This window comes from Puntigrus tetrazona, chromosome 20 (genome assembly GCF_018831695.1).
Source record: "Puntigrus tetrazona isolate hp1 chromosome 20, ASM1883169v1, whole genome shotgun sequence".
In the NCBI taxonomy this organism is placed as follows: Eukaryota; Metazoa; Chordata; class Actinopteri; order Cypriniformes; family Cyprinidae; genus Puntigrus; species Puntigrus tetrazona.
The window spans coordinates 27,185,537-27,203,499 of record NC_056718.1 but is presented as its reverse complement, the minus strand read 5'-3'; the positions used below and the strand labels follow the sequence as shown (position 1 = coordinate 27,203,499).

General features: G+C 36.7%; 1 protein-coding gene across 1 annotated transcript in view; it reads right to left on the bottom strand.

The window, feature by feature from the left end:
* kif1c (kinesin family member 1C) overlaps positions 1-9,633 on the bottom strand; it is a 31,542-nt gene extending 21,909 nt beyond the window's left edge. The window contains exon 1 of the mRNA XM_043219600.1: positions 9,069-9,633. The gene's annotated coding sequence lies outside the window, so the exon portion shown is untranslated. The remainder of the gene's footprint in view (positions 1-9,068) is intronic.
* Between the last annotated feature and the right edge of the window lie 8,330 nt (positions 9,634-17,963).

Below are 17,963 nucleotides of genomic sequence, written 5' to 3'. Positions count from 1 at the left end.
TATGAATTCATGTCGAGTCCTTTTCATGGCTGCTGAACAGTCACACAAAAGGTATTACATTTATACAGTATCAAATGTTGCTCACTACGAGAGTTTAGTTACTTTTAACGAACACAAAAACTATTTTAGTTGCTGAAATAAAGACGGAGCAGATAAAACTAACATTGTTAGTATGACATTGGTAAAACAGACCGTTTGACACCAGTGGTTTAACAGTAATTCTACTAAACTACGAGAATACTTTTTGTTACCGGGTTCAGACATTTTGTGGAGTATACAATGTAATCAGAATTGTTTATGTTCAGCATGTGCGTGCTTTCTACTGAATATAAACCAGGCTGATTGTGTTGATTATGTTCTGGGGCACTCTCCAAAATGTAAAATTACATTGGTTGACTGATGTCACATGGACTATTTTACTGATGTCCATGCTACGTTTCTGGACCTGGGAACACTGAGGTGGCATTTATCAAAAATATATTTATGCGTGTTCGAAGATGTTTGGAACGTCATGAGGGTTAGTCATTTTGGGTGAACTAACCCTTTAAAGAAGTCACCAAAACTGGAAAAATCCAAGCATTTAATAATCATAATAATAATTAAAACAAAATGAGAACTGAAAACATTAAAATAAAAGCTAATTTACAATATTAACAAATAATATAATAGTATATAATTAAAAGAAAAACAGTTGTACAGTTTAATACATAGTCACTTGATAATGTTTTTCTGTTAATCGAGTATGCCAATATATGAGTGGAATTAAAAGAGCACATTAAATGGCGATTGTTGCAAATATTATAAGAAGTATAAAAAAACTATTTTATCGTCACAGAATGGAAACCCTCTGCATTTTCACATTATTTCCTTATTCCCCTGCACTCCAAGGGTCATCACCTGCTCCCAACCGGATGACAACGATGTGTCTTCTGCATGCGGATGAGAGTCTGGCCGGCAGCCAATGAGCCGTGTACGCTTGTCAGCTCAAGAGAAATCTCAAAGACGCACACGATGGAAACTACCTCAGGACATTATTACCACTTTAACTGCAACAAAAACATGGAACACCCACTGTTACTATAAAAGATGATAATTACTGCTGCGTGGCATTACAACAGCAACAACGAAACGCACGGAACAAGCAAACAACTGAGGAAAACAATGCTTATTCTGCCAAGTCCACCACATAAAGAGCACTCACACATGCTACTGTTATTGTACTATCAAATTAGTCCAGTTACACACTGCCGACCAGAGACACTGTATGTTTAAAAAAATTCATTTACATAGCACTTTATAGAATAATACTGATTACAAAAATAAAAAATGTAACCGCTCTACTGAGAAAGATAGTGTCACTGTTCAGCTCAAGTCGTATATAATGCTCTAACAAACAAAATCGGACATGTTGTGTTTAACTTGAGGAGCTAATGTAATTGGCATAAGTTTTATTTCAAGAATGAACAAAGTAGCATATTTGAGTTTGAATAAAAATCGATTCGTAATCAATCCTCGTGATGCACGATGAGGTATTTTTGATACTGATCCGAACTGAACCCGAAACTCTGAGCTCTGGGCTAAATAATGACACTAACGTATTCTTTTTTTATTAAAAGGGTTAGGAAAGGGTTAACCCTAATGCTATGGAAAGGTGGCTTTCTAAAACCTTCATCCTCTCTCGTGGAATAAGCTGCCAACCTCCACCCGAACTGCTGAGAATTTTAAATCTTTCAAAAAGCAGCTAAGACACACCTACTCCACAAGCACTTAACCACCCCACCCTTAAACCAATGCACTTATTATTACACATAAAATTTTTATATTTTACTCTCCCCATTTCCCCTTCTCTCCAGCTTGTTTCCTAATGTAGTTGTTTAAATTATGCACAAATTTTGTTGGCTCTTTGCCATATTGGTTTTACTCATTTGTGAGTTGCTTTGGATAAAATTGTCTGCTGCTTTGCGACCGAAAGTATTGGGATATTACACCAACATTGCTAAACGCATAGATATTAATATGAGCTAGTCCCGCATTTGCATATAACAGCTCGCACTCAACTAGGAAGGCTTTCCACAACATTTTAGAGCATTTCAAGTAGAATCTTTGCACATTCATCCAGTAGAGCATTTGTGAGGTCAGGCACTGACGTTGGATGAAAAGGCCCGACTCGCAATCCCAACTCCAATTTATCCCAAAGGTGTTGAGAGTCAGGGGTGGTTTCCGACTAACAGTGGACTTTAAATATACGATGGCTAGGTTGAACCATGCTGGCTGATACCAAATTACCTATTACTCACTCAATAGCTGATGCTGAATCAAAAGTAAAATAGTGTTTTACTAAAAAAAAAAAGAAAAAGAAGGATGAATCGAATCACGCTCACAGAAAGTGCTAGAGTCACAGTATCTCTTCCGAGGCTTGGTACATTTTCAACTCATGTTTTTAAGTCTCGAGCAAGAAACTGTACAACATTCCCATTATATGATAGGACTGATTATTACATAAAGTGATAGCACACCACATTAAAGGGGTCACGTGATGAAAGTTTTCCTTTCTCATTGGAGTGTTAAAAGATGCAAAGACTAAAGTCTCAAAATCAAAGAGATATTCTTTATAAAAGTTAAGACCGCTAAAATGGCTCATTTAAACAAGCTGCCACGTCTACATCACTGTGTTGAAAGCAGGAGTGTGCATTATTGACAAAAAAATCTATCAATATATCAATTATTATGATAATTAGTCGATATTTTGTGTTATTATTGAGTCATATGACACTTTTAAAACAAATGATTACTCATGTTTTCATACCCTCTGACCAAATTCAAAAATGAAACATCCTCGAGAGCAAGGGTTGCAGCTTGCATATTCTGCGTATAGGAAGTAACGGCTCTGTACATTCTATCTGCATTCGCAGCCTCACGTGTGAAAACAAACAACACAAGGCATCAGCGATTTCCATCTTTAGAGGCCACCCTCACACTGCATGATGACAGCAGACCCTTCTCAGTCGCTCCAGCAATGATTGTAACCCAGTGAACCTACAGCATTCATTTTGCATGAATTTTACCAGTAGTAATTAGTTTTGGCAATCAACTATTGTGCAATTATTCTGCAAAATTGATACACTGGTCAACTTCTTAAGGGCCTTGCTAAATGCACTGGGGCATAGTCATGCTGGAACAGAAAAGGTCATTCCCCACACTGTTCCCTTCTTGTCTTGCTAAACCAGTAAGACTTCTCTTAAATGGACGTAAGAGGCCTAGCCTGATCCGCGATGAACATCCCATACCATTATCCCTCCTCCTTCACACTCGTCCTTCCACAGAAAAGGTTACTTCTGCTCCAGCAACCCCTGCTTGCCTTCACTTCATCCAACGCTTGGCATTGTGCTTGCTGATGCAGGGGGACGCCCATGGAAACCCATTCTATGAAGCTCCAGCCACACAGATTTCATATTGAAAACTTGAAATCAACAGAGAGTTAATAACTTTTTAAGGATTTGAACTTGCAAAATACAAAGTGCATGGCTAGGTGCTTCATTTCGGGTCTGAATGTAACGCCATGATTCAATTATGAAGAGGTGTTTCTAATTTTGTCCATAGCTGTATGTCTAAATGCATTTTAGGTTTTGGAATGGAACAAATGATCTGATTAAATTACAATAATATAAAAAAGCGTTAATATTGTGCGCCATACAACGTATCTTTAACCACACTTGTTCTCTGTTGGACTTCACTGCACATGCATGTTAGCCATTGTAAACACATTCCAGTGTATTTCAGGCATCAGCAGCTTGGTATGAAGGGACAGTATGGGCTAGTCAGCAATGCCCCTGAGGGGTTTTGTGTGTGTATATGTGTGCGAGTATCTCCATTTGTACGTACAAGTTTGGAGTACGTATTTGTTGATACTGTACTTTTGGTTAAAGGACGTTTACACAAAACAGCAAGATTAGAGGAAATGACTTTTAGTGCGTCAACCTGTAGAGACTGTGATTTCTGGATCTCACAGATATCCAGCACTCAAATATTTGAATCACAATTAAGTTACAGGAACAGAGCTACACCCTTTAGCTCAGACAACACAAACACACACTCTGCCACGGTGACACAGCCCGCATTACACTCATAGTCTACATTACACACATATTACTGGCTTATGCAACTGCAGCAGGTGACTGGGCGTCTCTGTCAGCCATGCAGTACATCTAAAGTTCCCTCTCCTGACTCACACGCTGAAATGAGATTACACACTGCAGATTGTGCCATACTTTTATTAGTCTGCTTATATAAATATTAAGTATCCAGCGATGAACCTACCATTATCGATACTGTTATCCTCTCTAAACAAATGTGTTTTTGGGCTAATGGCATATATAAAATTTGTATTAAATGTATTAAAGGTTAAATGAAAATGCTGCCGATAATCACTTACCCTGATGTTTTACCAAACCTGTAAAACAAAAATGTTTTGTTCATCTTCAGAACACAATTTAATAATTTAACACAATTTTAAGAAATCCGGGAGGCTTGTAACTCTCATTGACTGCCAAGTTATGATCCCTGTCAAGGTCCGGAAAAGTATGAAAGACATTGTCTAGTGGTTCAACTGTAATGCTATGAAGCTAAGAGAATACATTTTGTACGTATAAATAAAATTTTGGAGGCCTATTTTGGAAGACATCCACTGAACGCAAACAGCTTATATTGTTCTGTGTCAGTCTCAACACAAGGATTCAGTTTACATTCAAATCAAAGCGTAAATACACATAAAAAAAGGATCTGAGTGTTACAGCTGACACAGAACAGTGTATGCTGTTTGCGTTTAGTGGATCCAAAATGGTGCTACGGTGTTGAGGAGTAGATAAATTGTTGAATAAATGTAAAATGTGTACAAAAAGTTCTCATCGCTTCATAAAATGCAGATTGAACCACTGATGGCAGATGGACTATTCTGACAATGTCTTTCATACTTTTCTGAACTTTGACAGTGTTCATTACTTGGCAGTCAAATGGGACAGTTACAAGCCTCCTGGTTATCATCTAAAATATCATAAATTGTGTTCCAAAAATGAACAAAGCTTTTGGAGCAACATGAGAGTAGTGATTAATGGGGTTATCGAACTTAATTCATGTTGGTATAAGGTCCCATTGATTGTAATTCTGGAGGTTTTTAAAATATTACCAAGCAGTAAAGCAGTTTTGTAAAGCAGTTTACAAGCTACTTTAAACTTTCAATCCTTTAAAGGAGGCTTTTTTTCTTAATTATGATATAATGACAGCTTTACTTTATTTTCAATGAAATAATTTACATACATGTTCTTTGCATGATGAAATATACTACATCACAGTTTCTAATAACATAAGGGATAAGGGACATGAGATAAAGCGAGCCTTATTTGTTTGGTCATAAGATTTCAACATGTCTGCCCCCAGTAAAAGTGACCTACTCTAATATGGTCAGTAAAGCGTTTTGTAATGACAGCAGCAGAAATGTGACCCTGGACCACAAAAACAGTCATGGGTACATTTATAGCAATTGTCAACAATAAAAAAAAAAAAAAAAAAAATCTTTAGGATATTAAGTAAAGATCATGTTCCATTATGATATTTTGTAAACATACTACCATAAATATCAAAGTTAATTTATGATTTGTAATACTGCTAGACGTTTAAATGTGATTTTATGAATATTTAGATTATTTACACCCTCCAGATGATTAATAAATCTTAGTTTCACAAAACTGACCTCTATTACTAGTTTAGGGGTCCAGGGCTACAAATGGCCTTGCCTGGTGAATGAATATTCGTTGCTTTCAAAAACTCAAGTTATTGTTTTGTTGTCAAGTCAATCCCCGAAAAAGGACCCTTTATCTTAAAAACACTGTGTAAATAAAGGGCTTCCTGCTACCAGGACTCTGCACAATCTTTCACAATCACTTTCTTTCCCTTTAACACAGTGTTTCAGTAACTTTTGGAACTTTAATGTGGTCACATTTTAGTAATAAGGAGTGGAATCTGGAGCACAGCACACTGCACAGCTGCTCACACAAACAGCCGCTCAGAGCTCAATACCGATAAAAGAGAAACGCTGATCTAAGAGCAATTCCTCCTCGGTCAATTCTGAACTTTGTTTTTAATCCATTCGAAGGGGTCATCATCCAATCACCCTTATCTTACTTAAAACACATGCTGCACAGAAAGAAAGTGAACGGAGACTAGAAATGGCATGCTCTAAAAAGGACGTAAAAGTCATAAAGCTTTTCCTGAAGTGTTCGTGTAAGAAGCAGATCTCGGTTGCAGATCTAAAATTTACTTCCATTTAAACGTGTATTAAAACGTACTTTCATGAAGATGCACTGCACCATGTGTTCCCTCGATTATGCACTCCTCATTTTCATGTCACTCGACCTTTTTGTGACACAACTGATTTGAATGTGGACGTTTGAATGAGGTTTAACAGATACAGTAGAGAGAAAGATTTTTCAGAGCATGCTGATTTTGTTTGCCCCTCACATTTCAGGTATTTAGCATTAAAGATCTTCCTTTGTCAGTGTTGAGAGTGAATAAATGATTTATTTGTTAGGGTGAACTATTACTCTAAGCAGGGCTGCAATCTGTAGGTTTTGCCTCTTTGTCACCATCTCTGTTTAAAACCTGCAATTGCTGTTATTTAAGGAACGCTCTTCTTCGTGCAAGTTGTGCACGGCTCCAGAACAGATGAATCTAATGTTTCAAAGAGTATGTGTAGCTGTCAGTCACAGCACTCATGTGGAATCACAGATTCTAGCCCACGTCTTGAAATTTATGACCCAAATAAGAAATTTCATTTGTCATCTGAACGAATAAGTAACAAGCCAGTTTGTTCTGACCAACCGAGGAAAAAAATATTAGGCCTACGATAAATCACGTTACCAACGGCGATTGGTTAGCTCCCATCACATGGAGGTCTTTCCTAAAGAGCTAAATCAAGTGTGTAAATTAGAGAGACGTGCAAAATGTAAAAAGTTGTAGGTCATCAGGAACAAGTCTGAAAACAACCGGGGCAGTGATCTGCGGCTCTACGTTAACTGGTGCTTCATTTGAAAAAAGGTGATGGAGATGTACTGCTAATCAAAGAACCGGCTTCACTGACGAGATGCACGTGAATATATCGATTGATATGTATCGGCCACAACTCTAAATCTGATGAACATTTAAAACAGGAATAGAATTCAATTTCAGTCACGTGTGTTTCTAAACGCATGATCCTTTCTGGATTAGTATCTGTGGGAAACAACCCGCCACATGCAGCATCATCTCCATGTTTACAGACGTATGCCGCATGCTTCCTTCCACAACCACCCAAATTAAAAAAACATTATTAGAAAGATACTGTTGTTAATCTGGCTAAGGTAAGGAGACCGTTTTCAATACTGTTTTATGCATTTGTTGCTCAATTTTTTTATTTCACAGTGTTAAGATATTATTTCTTATCTTGCCTAATAGTTTCATTAATTAGTAACAATCCTAGTAATATAGAAGTATTATTTGTATTATATATATTTTTTTATTATTTTATTATTTATTATTATCATCATCATTAACAGGTGCAGCAAAACAAAATCGTAATAATAATAATTTTCATATTTCTTCCCTAAATCATGCACCTCTAAGCTTGTTCCTGAACATTTCCTCTAAACCATGTACGCAAGGACTAAACTATGCCACGTTACAGACTGAACAACTCATATAATTAACTTTCGGACAATTTCTGTTTGAACACGAGCCTCGAGACTCAAAGAACGAAACACAGAGAGATGGGACGGCTAAAATGAGAAAGGCAGAGACAGCATACCTTTTGGAGCCTGAGGAATGTTGGTCTGTCATTAAGTGTGTGTGTGTGTGTGTGTGTGTGTGTCCTGTAATAAAGTCCCTAAAGACAAGCAGCTGCAGTGCAGAATACAGGCATGCAAACGCAGTTTTCAATTAAAGTGCCAGAGACAGGGCTGAGAGCTCAAATAAATCATCTAGCAAACCAGACATAACAAATTGCAGATAATAAAGAGAGAGAGACATGTACAAATATATTAAAGGTAAAATAAAGCGTGTCAATACACTTGAACCGGAACTGAGATAAACTATTATTTCCCTCTTGTAACCTGAGCGATGTCATGGCCATCATGAAAACAACTCTTCTGTACAGAAAGTACTGTGGTGGAAAGAAACATGGGACAGAAATATCATGATATACCAGATTACTCTATTTATACGGTACTTATAAGGAATAGCATGAAAAATTATGGCATTGCTATAATATCATGCCCCAAACACAATGATAATACCACTTTCTGTATTCTGTCAAATCAAGCAGTGCTGGTAGTCAACAGCACGAATCAAACTAACTTAATGTTTCCCAAACACCTGAAGCAGGTTAACTTCTGAATTCAGGAAGCCACGTATCATCTGATCAGAGACAATTGTCTTATATGGCTCCAATATAATGTCAAATACAAACAAGATATTTCATATGACCCCCTAAAATGATTAAACACCCTGGTAGGATATTAAAATGAATCAAAAGCTTGAGCAAGAAGAGAAATCCAATAGGAATTTCATCTTATCCAGAAAGATCTTTATCTAAAATGAGTCATGTGTACATTCCTTCACAGTTTTTGACAAAGTGAAACTGGCTGAAAACCGAGCGGTGTTCCCAACCAGCTAAAGTGGCACTGGACAGTCACAAAAGGTTTCTAAATATACAGGTTTTTGTATATATTTGGCAACCACAGAAGTCAAATGAATTGTCAGAATACCTCAAAGGGATGCTGATTGCTTGACAAGCTAGTTTAGAATAAATCCCAAAGGAATCTTGCTGGATAAAAAATATTTTACTGGATCAATTTCGAACAGTCTGACAAATTAAATGAATAAGATTATGACTGTACGAATCTGTACAAGTGATCCCCATTACGATTCGTTCTACATTAGCATAATAATTCCCCTGTCATTGCTTTAAGATGTTTTGATAACCAACGTGATGCTGTGGTTCGCAGTGATTGTGTAAATTACGTGGGGTCTGTTGCACTTACTAGTTCTTGATAATGGTTTATTCCAGCCACCAAAGTCGTACAATTAAATCCAGTGGGAGTTTTGGAAGAAAACGGGTTTATTTTAAATCCGGTTCCTGTGTTCTTTTCCTGATTAAACAGCGGCTCGTGTTTCTCCACCTGCTGGATCACACGACGACCAACGGCAGGAAAAGTTGGGTGGAAGTTTTTCCGTTCACTGGAATTCGCACGAACAAAACCCGAATACAACAAAAACGAGCAGAAAGTTCATTCTTCGTTTCTCTCCACGGCGCTGAAAGGTTGTTTGTCGCACTCTCGCACACATAAACGTGATCCGCATGCGTCCATTTAACTTGCGGCTACCCCAAATCTCCGCACTTCAAACTGAAAAAAAGCTTTAAAAACAGGAGACGCGCTCTCGTCGAACAAAACTAACACTATTGTGAATGGTAGCCACGATATTTTACACTCCTCAGAATACTGGCAGCTCTTACTAAATGGAAGAAGGTTATTAAACAGTCGCCGGTACGTGAAAGTTTTGAGCCGTGCCGTCACTCTTCCCAAAGACCAGAGCGTGACGTGAGCAGACTTACAGAGCAGTTAAAAGTCCTGTCTGTCCGCTACACTTTTCTTGCTTTGTAAATAAATAAAGATTTACTTTTGATTATTTTATTATAAATGTTTAAAAAGATAATTTCATTTTAGTAATTTGTGGGAAATGCCATTGAATTTACCGAATTTCTAAATATTTATAATTATTATCATTATTATTATTATTAAACAACAACAACAACAACAACAACAACAAACATTATATTTTTCATATTTCAGTGATATATTTTTATTTCAGAAACTATTTCAGTGTATTCAGAATACAATTCAGCGCGTGTATATATATATATATATATATATATATATATATATATATATATATATATATATATATATATATATATATACACTGAATTGTATTATTTATTTAATATATGAAAAGTGTATTCAGAAATACAATTCAGCGCGTGTGTTTGTGTGTGTGTGTGTGTGTATATATATATATATATATATATATATATATATATATATATATATATATATATATATATATATATATATATATATATATATATATATACTGAATTGTATTTCTGAATACACTTTTTCATATATTAAATATGTAGACCACCAGATGCTGTTTCTAAACTTTGACGAGCGGTCATGACAGTGGCGGAAACATCTAACAAACTGTGAGAAGTGCTCTTTAAGATTGTGTTACCATGCATTTTTAAGTAACACTTTTTATACCATTTTATGCCTAAATACATTCAGTCTCTTGTTAATATACGAACTAACCTATTTTACTGTTAAAATTTTGCCAGATAATAAGTAAATAAGTTGAGTACTTAAATACTCAGCTATATGGCTAGAAGAAATGTGGACCGCAACTATCCGTCATCACAGACCGAAACGGACCATTTTGACCTGTTTCCGCCTTTCGCAAAGTAAGAGTTTCTGTCCGTATGTTAAAAAATTAAAGCGTGTTTCACATGTATATGTTTCTCTGTGGTTTACGGTCATTTAAGGGTATAGTGATGTCGTTGTGCCATCTACAGGCGATCAAAGGAAGTGACTCGTTCCAGTGAGGAGGCCGTGTTACCGGTGCAGCTCCGTATGGAGAGACTTTCTGGAAGACAGCTGCGCCAGTATCATGGTAAAATTATTCATTTAATAACCCTGTCCATATGCAATTAGTTCTGAAATGACTTCATGGCGCTTTGAAGCTGACTGTTTGTATGTTTGTTGGCAGCGAGGACTTCACTTACGAACCCTTATTTTCTTCAGCCCTCTACTCCAGTTCACCTGTTGGCATAGTGAGTCACTAAATGTTAACTTTCTATTTTTTTTATTTATTTGTAACTAATTTACTTACATTCAGAAGTCTAGAGATGGGGAATGGTATACACGGGCCTGCCATTAGTCCGGTAAAACTGTATTTACAGAAATAATTTCACATTTAAAGAGTGTTTTCTTAAGATTGCAACATTGCACCTCTAATCAACTCATAGATCAGACGCATTCATTAATTAATCATTATTCAAATGATCAAGTCTTTGGATACTTTTGACATGTTAAACTATACATATTCACACCTTTTCATATTTATAATGCAGGCATTCCCAAACATTTTTGTCGACCAAAACATAAAAATATTGTTGTGTAGCTTTCTCATTGTATTTTTATATTAATATTATCCTCTTTAAATAATAAACATAAAGATTATACTACGTAAATTGTGTTATGTGACAGATTACGTTATTAAATATAGCTAGTATCTAGTATTCTAGAATTGTATTTTTAAATTCTTTGTCACATCAGCTTCTGTCAACTCCATTTTCAGGTGAGCAGACAAAAAGAGTGAGTTCGGGCCTGACTCATGAGAATCTGCCGCATCCTTCGCAGCTGATGTGCAGAATGAGAAGATATCAAAGACTGCAGAAACACACTCCAAGAGTTCTGCAACATAGAGAAGAACTCAGGATGAAACAGCGCCATATAAATGAGTGAGAGAGAGAAAGGATCGAGAGAGGAAAGGCATGTCATAAATGATGAAATATGTATTAAATGTAATGTTACAGGCTGAAGGGGGACAGATGGTGGGGTGCCACAGCTGTGCCCAGGCCGGAGGACGGCCACGGCTCACAGAAACTACCTGAGGTGGAGATGAGCAGCTTCTCTGTCCTGCAGCTGGTGTTAGCATCGGGCGCTATGCTAATGGACAATCCTGATGTGCCGTGACAATGCCTTATGAAACTGCTTCTCCGCCGACTCTTCTGGTAGCATTTCATTAATGAAAGGAAGAACTCTTGAGCTTAATCTGAAAATTTTTGTTTATGTGTGTTTATGTGTGTGTGTGTGTGTGTGTGTGCGCGTGTGTGTTTTCCCCGTGTACAGTTCTCATTTACAGAATACGAAACCAGTTTCGCTGACCTTGCTCCAGGAGGGAACCCCATGATGGCGCGTTTGTTTGAGAACAGCCCATAGATCGCTCTTAATGGCCGATGATGTTTGTGCCGCGGTGAATTCTGGGACATCTCATGGGGTCAACGATGATCAGATGTCACTTTTTTGCTAGTTTACGCTGTTTGAGCCATGATTCTACATGTTTTTTCTCTTAATATCCACTGTTAAGTCTAAATGAAATTTTATATGTAACTGTAATTGCTTTTCATGGTTGTAAATGTTTTAGTGTTTAGTTCAGCGTTCATGTCAGACAAAACATCTCAAGGGTGTGATGCTTGGCCTATCAATCTTAAAAAAAGAAAAGAAACTCAGGACCAGACCACAGTTCTATTCTGCTTAGTTGTTAGCAAATTAAATGTATATTAATGGAAATACACGTTAACTGCATTTATGATTGTCTGTATGAATTTTAATCGAACAAGTAAAATAAACTGCAAATAATAAAATAAAAACAAGATCAATTTATTGTTTGCACTTCTAGGTTACCTTGTTATAATTTTGTACTTACACTTAATACTACATGCAATACAACCTCAGTACTCTTTAAAAGTACTAATGAATAGGAATATTTGGTTTAATTTTATTTTATAGCATAGGTAGCCTATGATTACCTAAGATACTAAGCTCTGTGTAATAATTACACGGGTTAGATTAGGTTCAGGGTAAGTCTTTTAGTTATGTTATTGCCTTGAAAGCAAATTGATTGAATCTACTATCTTTGATTTTCGGGTTGTTGTTATGGTCTACATATTCTTCTTCTTATTATATAACAAGCAGGCTAAGATACGTGGAGTTTAAGCCCACTGAACAACAAAGCGCTCACAGTCTTTTTCATCGTGTGCATTCAGGACTGCCTAAATAAAAGCTAATTGAATTTCACAACTTCTTCAGAATATCCGCGTTATAACCTTTCACCCGGAGTTTCTGTTTGGGATTTTGATTGGTTAGAACTTCATGTCAGCATTTCCATCGATCTTTTTTTTCCCCATCCCCGTTTCTTTCTGAAGAAAGTCGAGAAACCGAAAGTTAACGGAAATATTAGCGCTATTTTTCCGCGTCGTCCGTCACGTCAACGTTTAGTCGGTAATGAAGAATCGCGACAGCCTCCGCTTCCGCCTGGAAGGTGAAGGTGGAGGCGCTAAGAGGTTTCTCGTGTGCGCTGTCGCCTGCACCTGTGCGGCCGTGATGTATATACAGTGGACCTACATCTGGATGCTCAGGTCTGAAATGGCTGAAATAACTCGTCAGTTCGGGCCTCTGGACACAGCCATGAAGGAAGGTGTGGATATGCTGCGATTCCGCCTTCTGTGCTACAGGGTGGGTGAGTGCTTTCTGTACTGTTTTTACCGTGTGCGTAACGTCTCTCTTACTTCACCAACAAACCTTACTAATGCACGTGTATCCTGATTGTTCTAAAGCACAGCGGTGTTCACTACTATGCATATTTAAAGCGTTGAAGAGCCAACGCCACGATTTATGAACAGTAAAATTAAAAATAGTAATAATAATATGTGAGTGGTGCCATGGTACTAATTGTGCAACTGATTTCACTTCCTCATCTGTGGAGAACTGGTGTGACTGCTTTCAGCCTACAATGCATAAAGTAAATAGTCAGAAAAAGTACTGTGTTTACTAGTCATCTTTAATGTTCCAGAAATTGTATTTTTATTCAAATGTTTGACACTGTTAATCAAAGTGAATTTAGTGAGCGTTCTGCAGCAACATTTGAAAGACTCCATCATCTTGGGATCACACATCTAATCCTCAAAATCATGACTTTCAGGGCAAGTAACAATGCTAAAGCCAAGAATTCTTATCATAATCACGCTATGGCAAGTGCGGATATCAGATATATCGTGCTTAACAGGACGGAGAGCAGAAGAAAACCGGGCGACACACATGAAATAAATACAGCTTCATTAGGAGAATGTTTGTGCTGACAAAATATGTTTTGTGTGCCAAAGGCTTTGAAACCAAATATTTAGTATAGTTATAAACAGTGTAGCTCTCATGGCTTGGGCACATTGTAGTGCAGTTTGACAAAGGTATATGCGCCACTGCCTCCGTCAGAGGGGTTGGGCTTTTCCAGTAACGTCTCTGAGGACGATGAGCAAAAATTGTGTTTTTTTGCTTTGTTGCAACAGCTTAGGGGAAGAGTCAGCAGGGCTCTATTTCTGAACGACAGTGTTTTCGCAGGGATTTACTGGCATTGCTAAACCCGTCATCATGCGTTGAACGTCTGCACACTTTCGGTCGAACAGTGCGGTATTTCTTGACAGTTTTTGTATTTTTTACATAACAGCTGGGCGTTGGGTTGCCGGTTGTGCCGATGTCTAATGACGCAAAGAGACATCAAGTGAGCTTTAGTGTGTGATGATTTCTAATTTCCCATAGGCTACATCTTGTTATAAGGTGAGCTGCTATCACGCAGAGACGGACACGCCGCTGGAGTGGGCGTAGAGACAAGAGAGATGTGTCAAAACAAAGGGAAACAGAGAAAGAGGATTTGAGAAAAGTGAGAAACTTCTCTCATTCTCTGCCTTACACACAAACACACATTTATTTGAATATCTCAATTTAAATTATCTTTTTTTAGCAGAGCAGCACACGCTTACTCCATCTGGTTCCTGTCTTACGCAGTCATACAGTGAGTGTAACACCCACGATGTTCAATGATAAAGTGGAATAGTTTCTGAAAGGAAATGAGTGTTGCCTCAAACCTTTCCTAAACTCGTTCCATATTCTTCTGTGGAGCACAAAAGAAGTGACCAGTTTGGTGTCCATGGTTAAACACTTCTCCAAACATGTTCCACAGAAGAAAGTCATATGGTTTTAGAAACGGCATGACTGGGTAAAATTCCACTCGATAGATAGACAGACAAACATAAATACAGTTGCAGTCCAAATTATTTCAACTCCTCATTATTTTACACATGTATTTTATATGTTCGTAAGTATGCATACACATGTATTTTCTGAGAAGAACTGCATCCACAAATAGTTTATTGGCATAGTAAATGTGATAATATAAATTATATAATATTTTGAGTTTGACTTTAACAAGACTCCTCTCTGACATTTTGTAGGGTTGAACAATTTGTACATGAATGTTTAGTCATTTATTTTTTTTATATATCTTAAAGAGGAACACCACCATTGAAATACAGAGTTAAACAGTTATGTTTAATCAGATTCAGTGATCTATGCTGAGCTGCAGCTAAAATTGCTACCGCCACTTCTCGGAGATCAGCTGAATGGATTTGAAAACGGTATAATCTCAACTGTTTAACTCTAGAGTTGGGAACACAAGTGAATTGTTCTTTAAATTTAATCTAAAATAAAAATATTGTTGATGGGAGCAGAGTGTCTCGCAAGTTGGAGGGATATGAAAAAATAATTAGGGCTGTATATAGACAGACAGACAGATGTTGTGTGTCTCATTTGTTCTCTGTGTTTTTCTCAGATGATCATGACACCACTGTTCTGTCTTGGGCCATAGGGCAGAGCAGAGGGGGAGGGGCTTCAGGTTTCAGGGGATACCGAACAAGTGGAGACTGAGGGTACCTACTTCATTTACAGTCAGGTCGGTCTTGATGTGCAAGCATACTTCAGCTTTATACATGTTTGCTGGAAAATAAATCAATTGGTTAACATGCCACAGTTCCCATTCTGCGCGGTGTGACTCTTGCTGATCTGTGTTTATCTCAAAGAACAGCATTTCTTACATTAGTGCGTCTGCTTGGTCTGTAAAACTACAGCCATAGAGCTTAACAGATATTTAATATTTTATCAGCTGAAAATGTTCTTTGATGGTGGAACATTTTATAGTGTAATTCAGCAGCAATATGTAATTCGGCTTTTTATGTAACGTAGCTTTTATAAAAAGCAGTCCTTACTCACTTAAACACTTTAAAAAAAAAAAACCTTAGGACAAAATTACCACTGACTCTCCCACATATTTGACTTTATTATTAGTCCAGAATAAAACAAATTCACAAAAGATGCAACCTAAATAATAAAATAATATATATAGCTACTACAGTGTATTGTGCTAAGATCTGATGATATTGTTTTTAGATATTTGAAAACATTTTAACATGTGTGCAGCAGCACTGGATTCACTCATGCAAGCCTCACTCTCACTCCTAAAAGCAAAATGGATATATCTGCATCATTTGGCATTTACAGGTGGGGAATATAACTGTCATGTCACGGTATCCACTGAGAAAATACAGCTTCTCAGTGGTATTATTACCAACAAATATATCCACTGTTTTCCATGGTGGATCGGTTGATCCAAGATCAACTTATAACATTGGGCTGCTTAAGACTAAGTCTGCACATCCAAATTATCTAAATCACTGAAATTGTCGTTTTGAAACTGCTTTATTTGTTGTGATGTATTAGATTACTTCAAGTAAGATTTTGGACTTTAATCTACTTTTCTGTATCTTTTATGAAATAGGTCCCAGGGGTAACCAACAATTTATATGAACCTTAATTTATTTCAGATGTGGTGACATTTTTTCTTCAGTAGAAAGCGTACAGAGGTTTTAGCTGAAGCGTAGTCATGATGATTTATAAGAATGTAGTCCATGGCTATCATCCTTTGATCATAAAACCATATGCAGGCAACAAAAAATAATTACTCATGGTATATATTTATTCTGTAAATGAAAATGAGAATGAAAATTATTTACAACATGTGGACTTTTTATGTATATTTTATGAATCACCAAGGATCACGGTTTGAATAAAAATGTCTTTATAAGGTTCATTATTTCAAATACATTTTCAAATATTGTCCCCAAATATGTCATTGTTACTCACAGGTGCTGTATAAAGACACACCTGGGTAATGGGTCATGTGATCACGAAGAGGACAAAGGAAGTGGAAACTAAGCTCATGAAGTGTTTAAAAAAGCATGCCCAGAACGTCAGAAGCCAACCACTCAGCACTGCTACAGCTGGTGAGATATCAAGACGTAATGTTAAAAAATGCTCAAAATAATAAATTGATTACCAACTAATATATAATATATTATATAATATAACTTTTTATACCAGAAGGTAAATTGAACCTCATGAAGTTATGAAAAAAACATTGATGTAAAACTTTACCTTTAATATGAAACAAAATGAAACAATCATTTTGGATCTGGCTTTATAATGTTCAGATTTTGGAAAAGTACTTACAAATTAGTACATATTTAGTACATTTACTTACTTCATTTTTAGAAAAAATTATTAATAAATGAATACCAAAATTCTAGTAGTTTTAACTCTCTTGACCTGCAATTGTCTTGTCTTAAGCTTTACCAAAATAAAGTGTTTTCTGTGCAAGAAACATTCCACAGAGATGATGAGTTTAGTTATGAGTTTAGAGGTTTAGTTACCTGATAAGATCATATCTCTTTGTGGACATACCATCTTCAGCAGGCGATTTTTGATCATACAAAAATCTGGAAAATTTACAACATTTGCTAAATATTTATAGTATAATCTAAATATCTAGCTGATTATTAAGTATGTGTTTCTCTCATGAATTTACTTCCTGGAGTCACAAGATCCACTCTTCAGCTCTCTGTTCCCATAAATCTATAGAGACTCATCCTGACAGCTCACGCCACCTTCATGGGCCTCTTCAGCATATGACACAAACATGTGTTAGTTAGTTCTCTACACAGAGTTTTACGTACTTTCATGTACTTAATAACAGTACAAATGCTTTTATGTGGAGGAAGTGATTGATACAGTGTACAGTTCATACACTGGCATGTTGGAAAAGGTACTTAAATGTACAAAATATGATACTACTATGTTTGGACATGGCATTATAGAAATAAGGTTTGCTTCCATTTTTAAATATACTGTGGGACAGTAAATATGTTATATAGA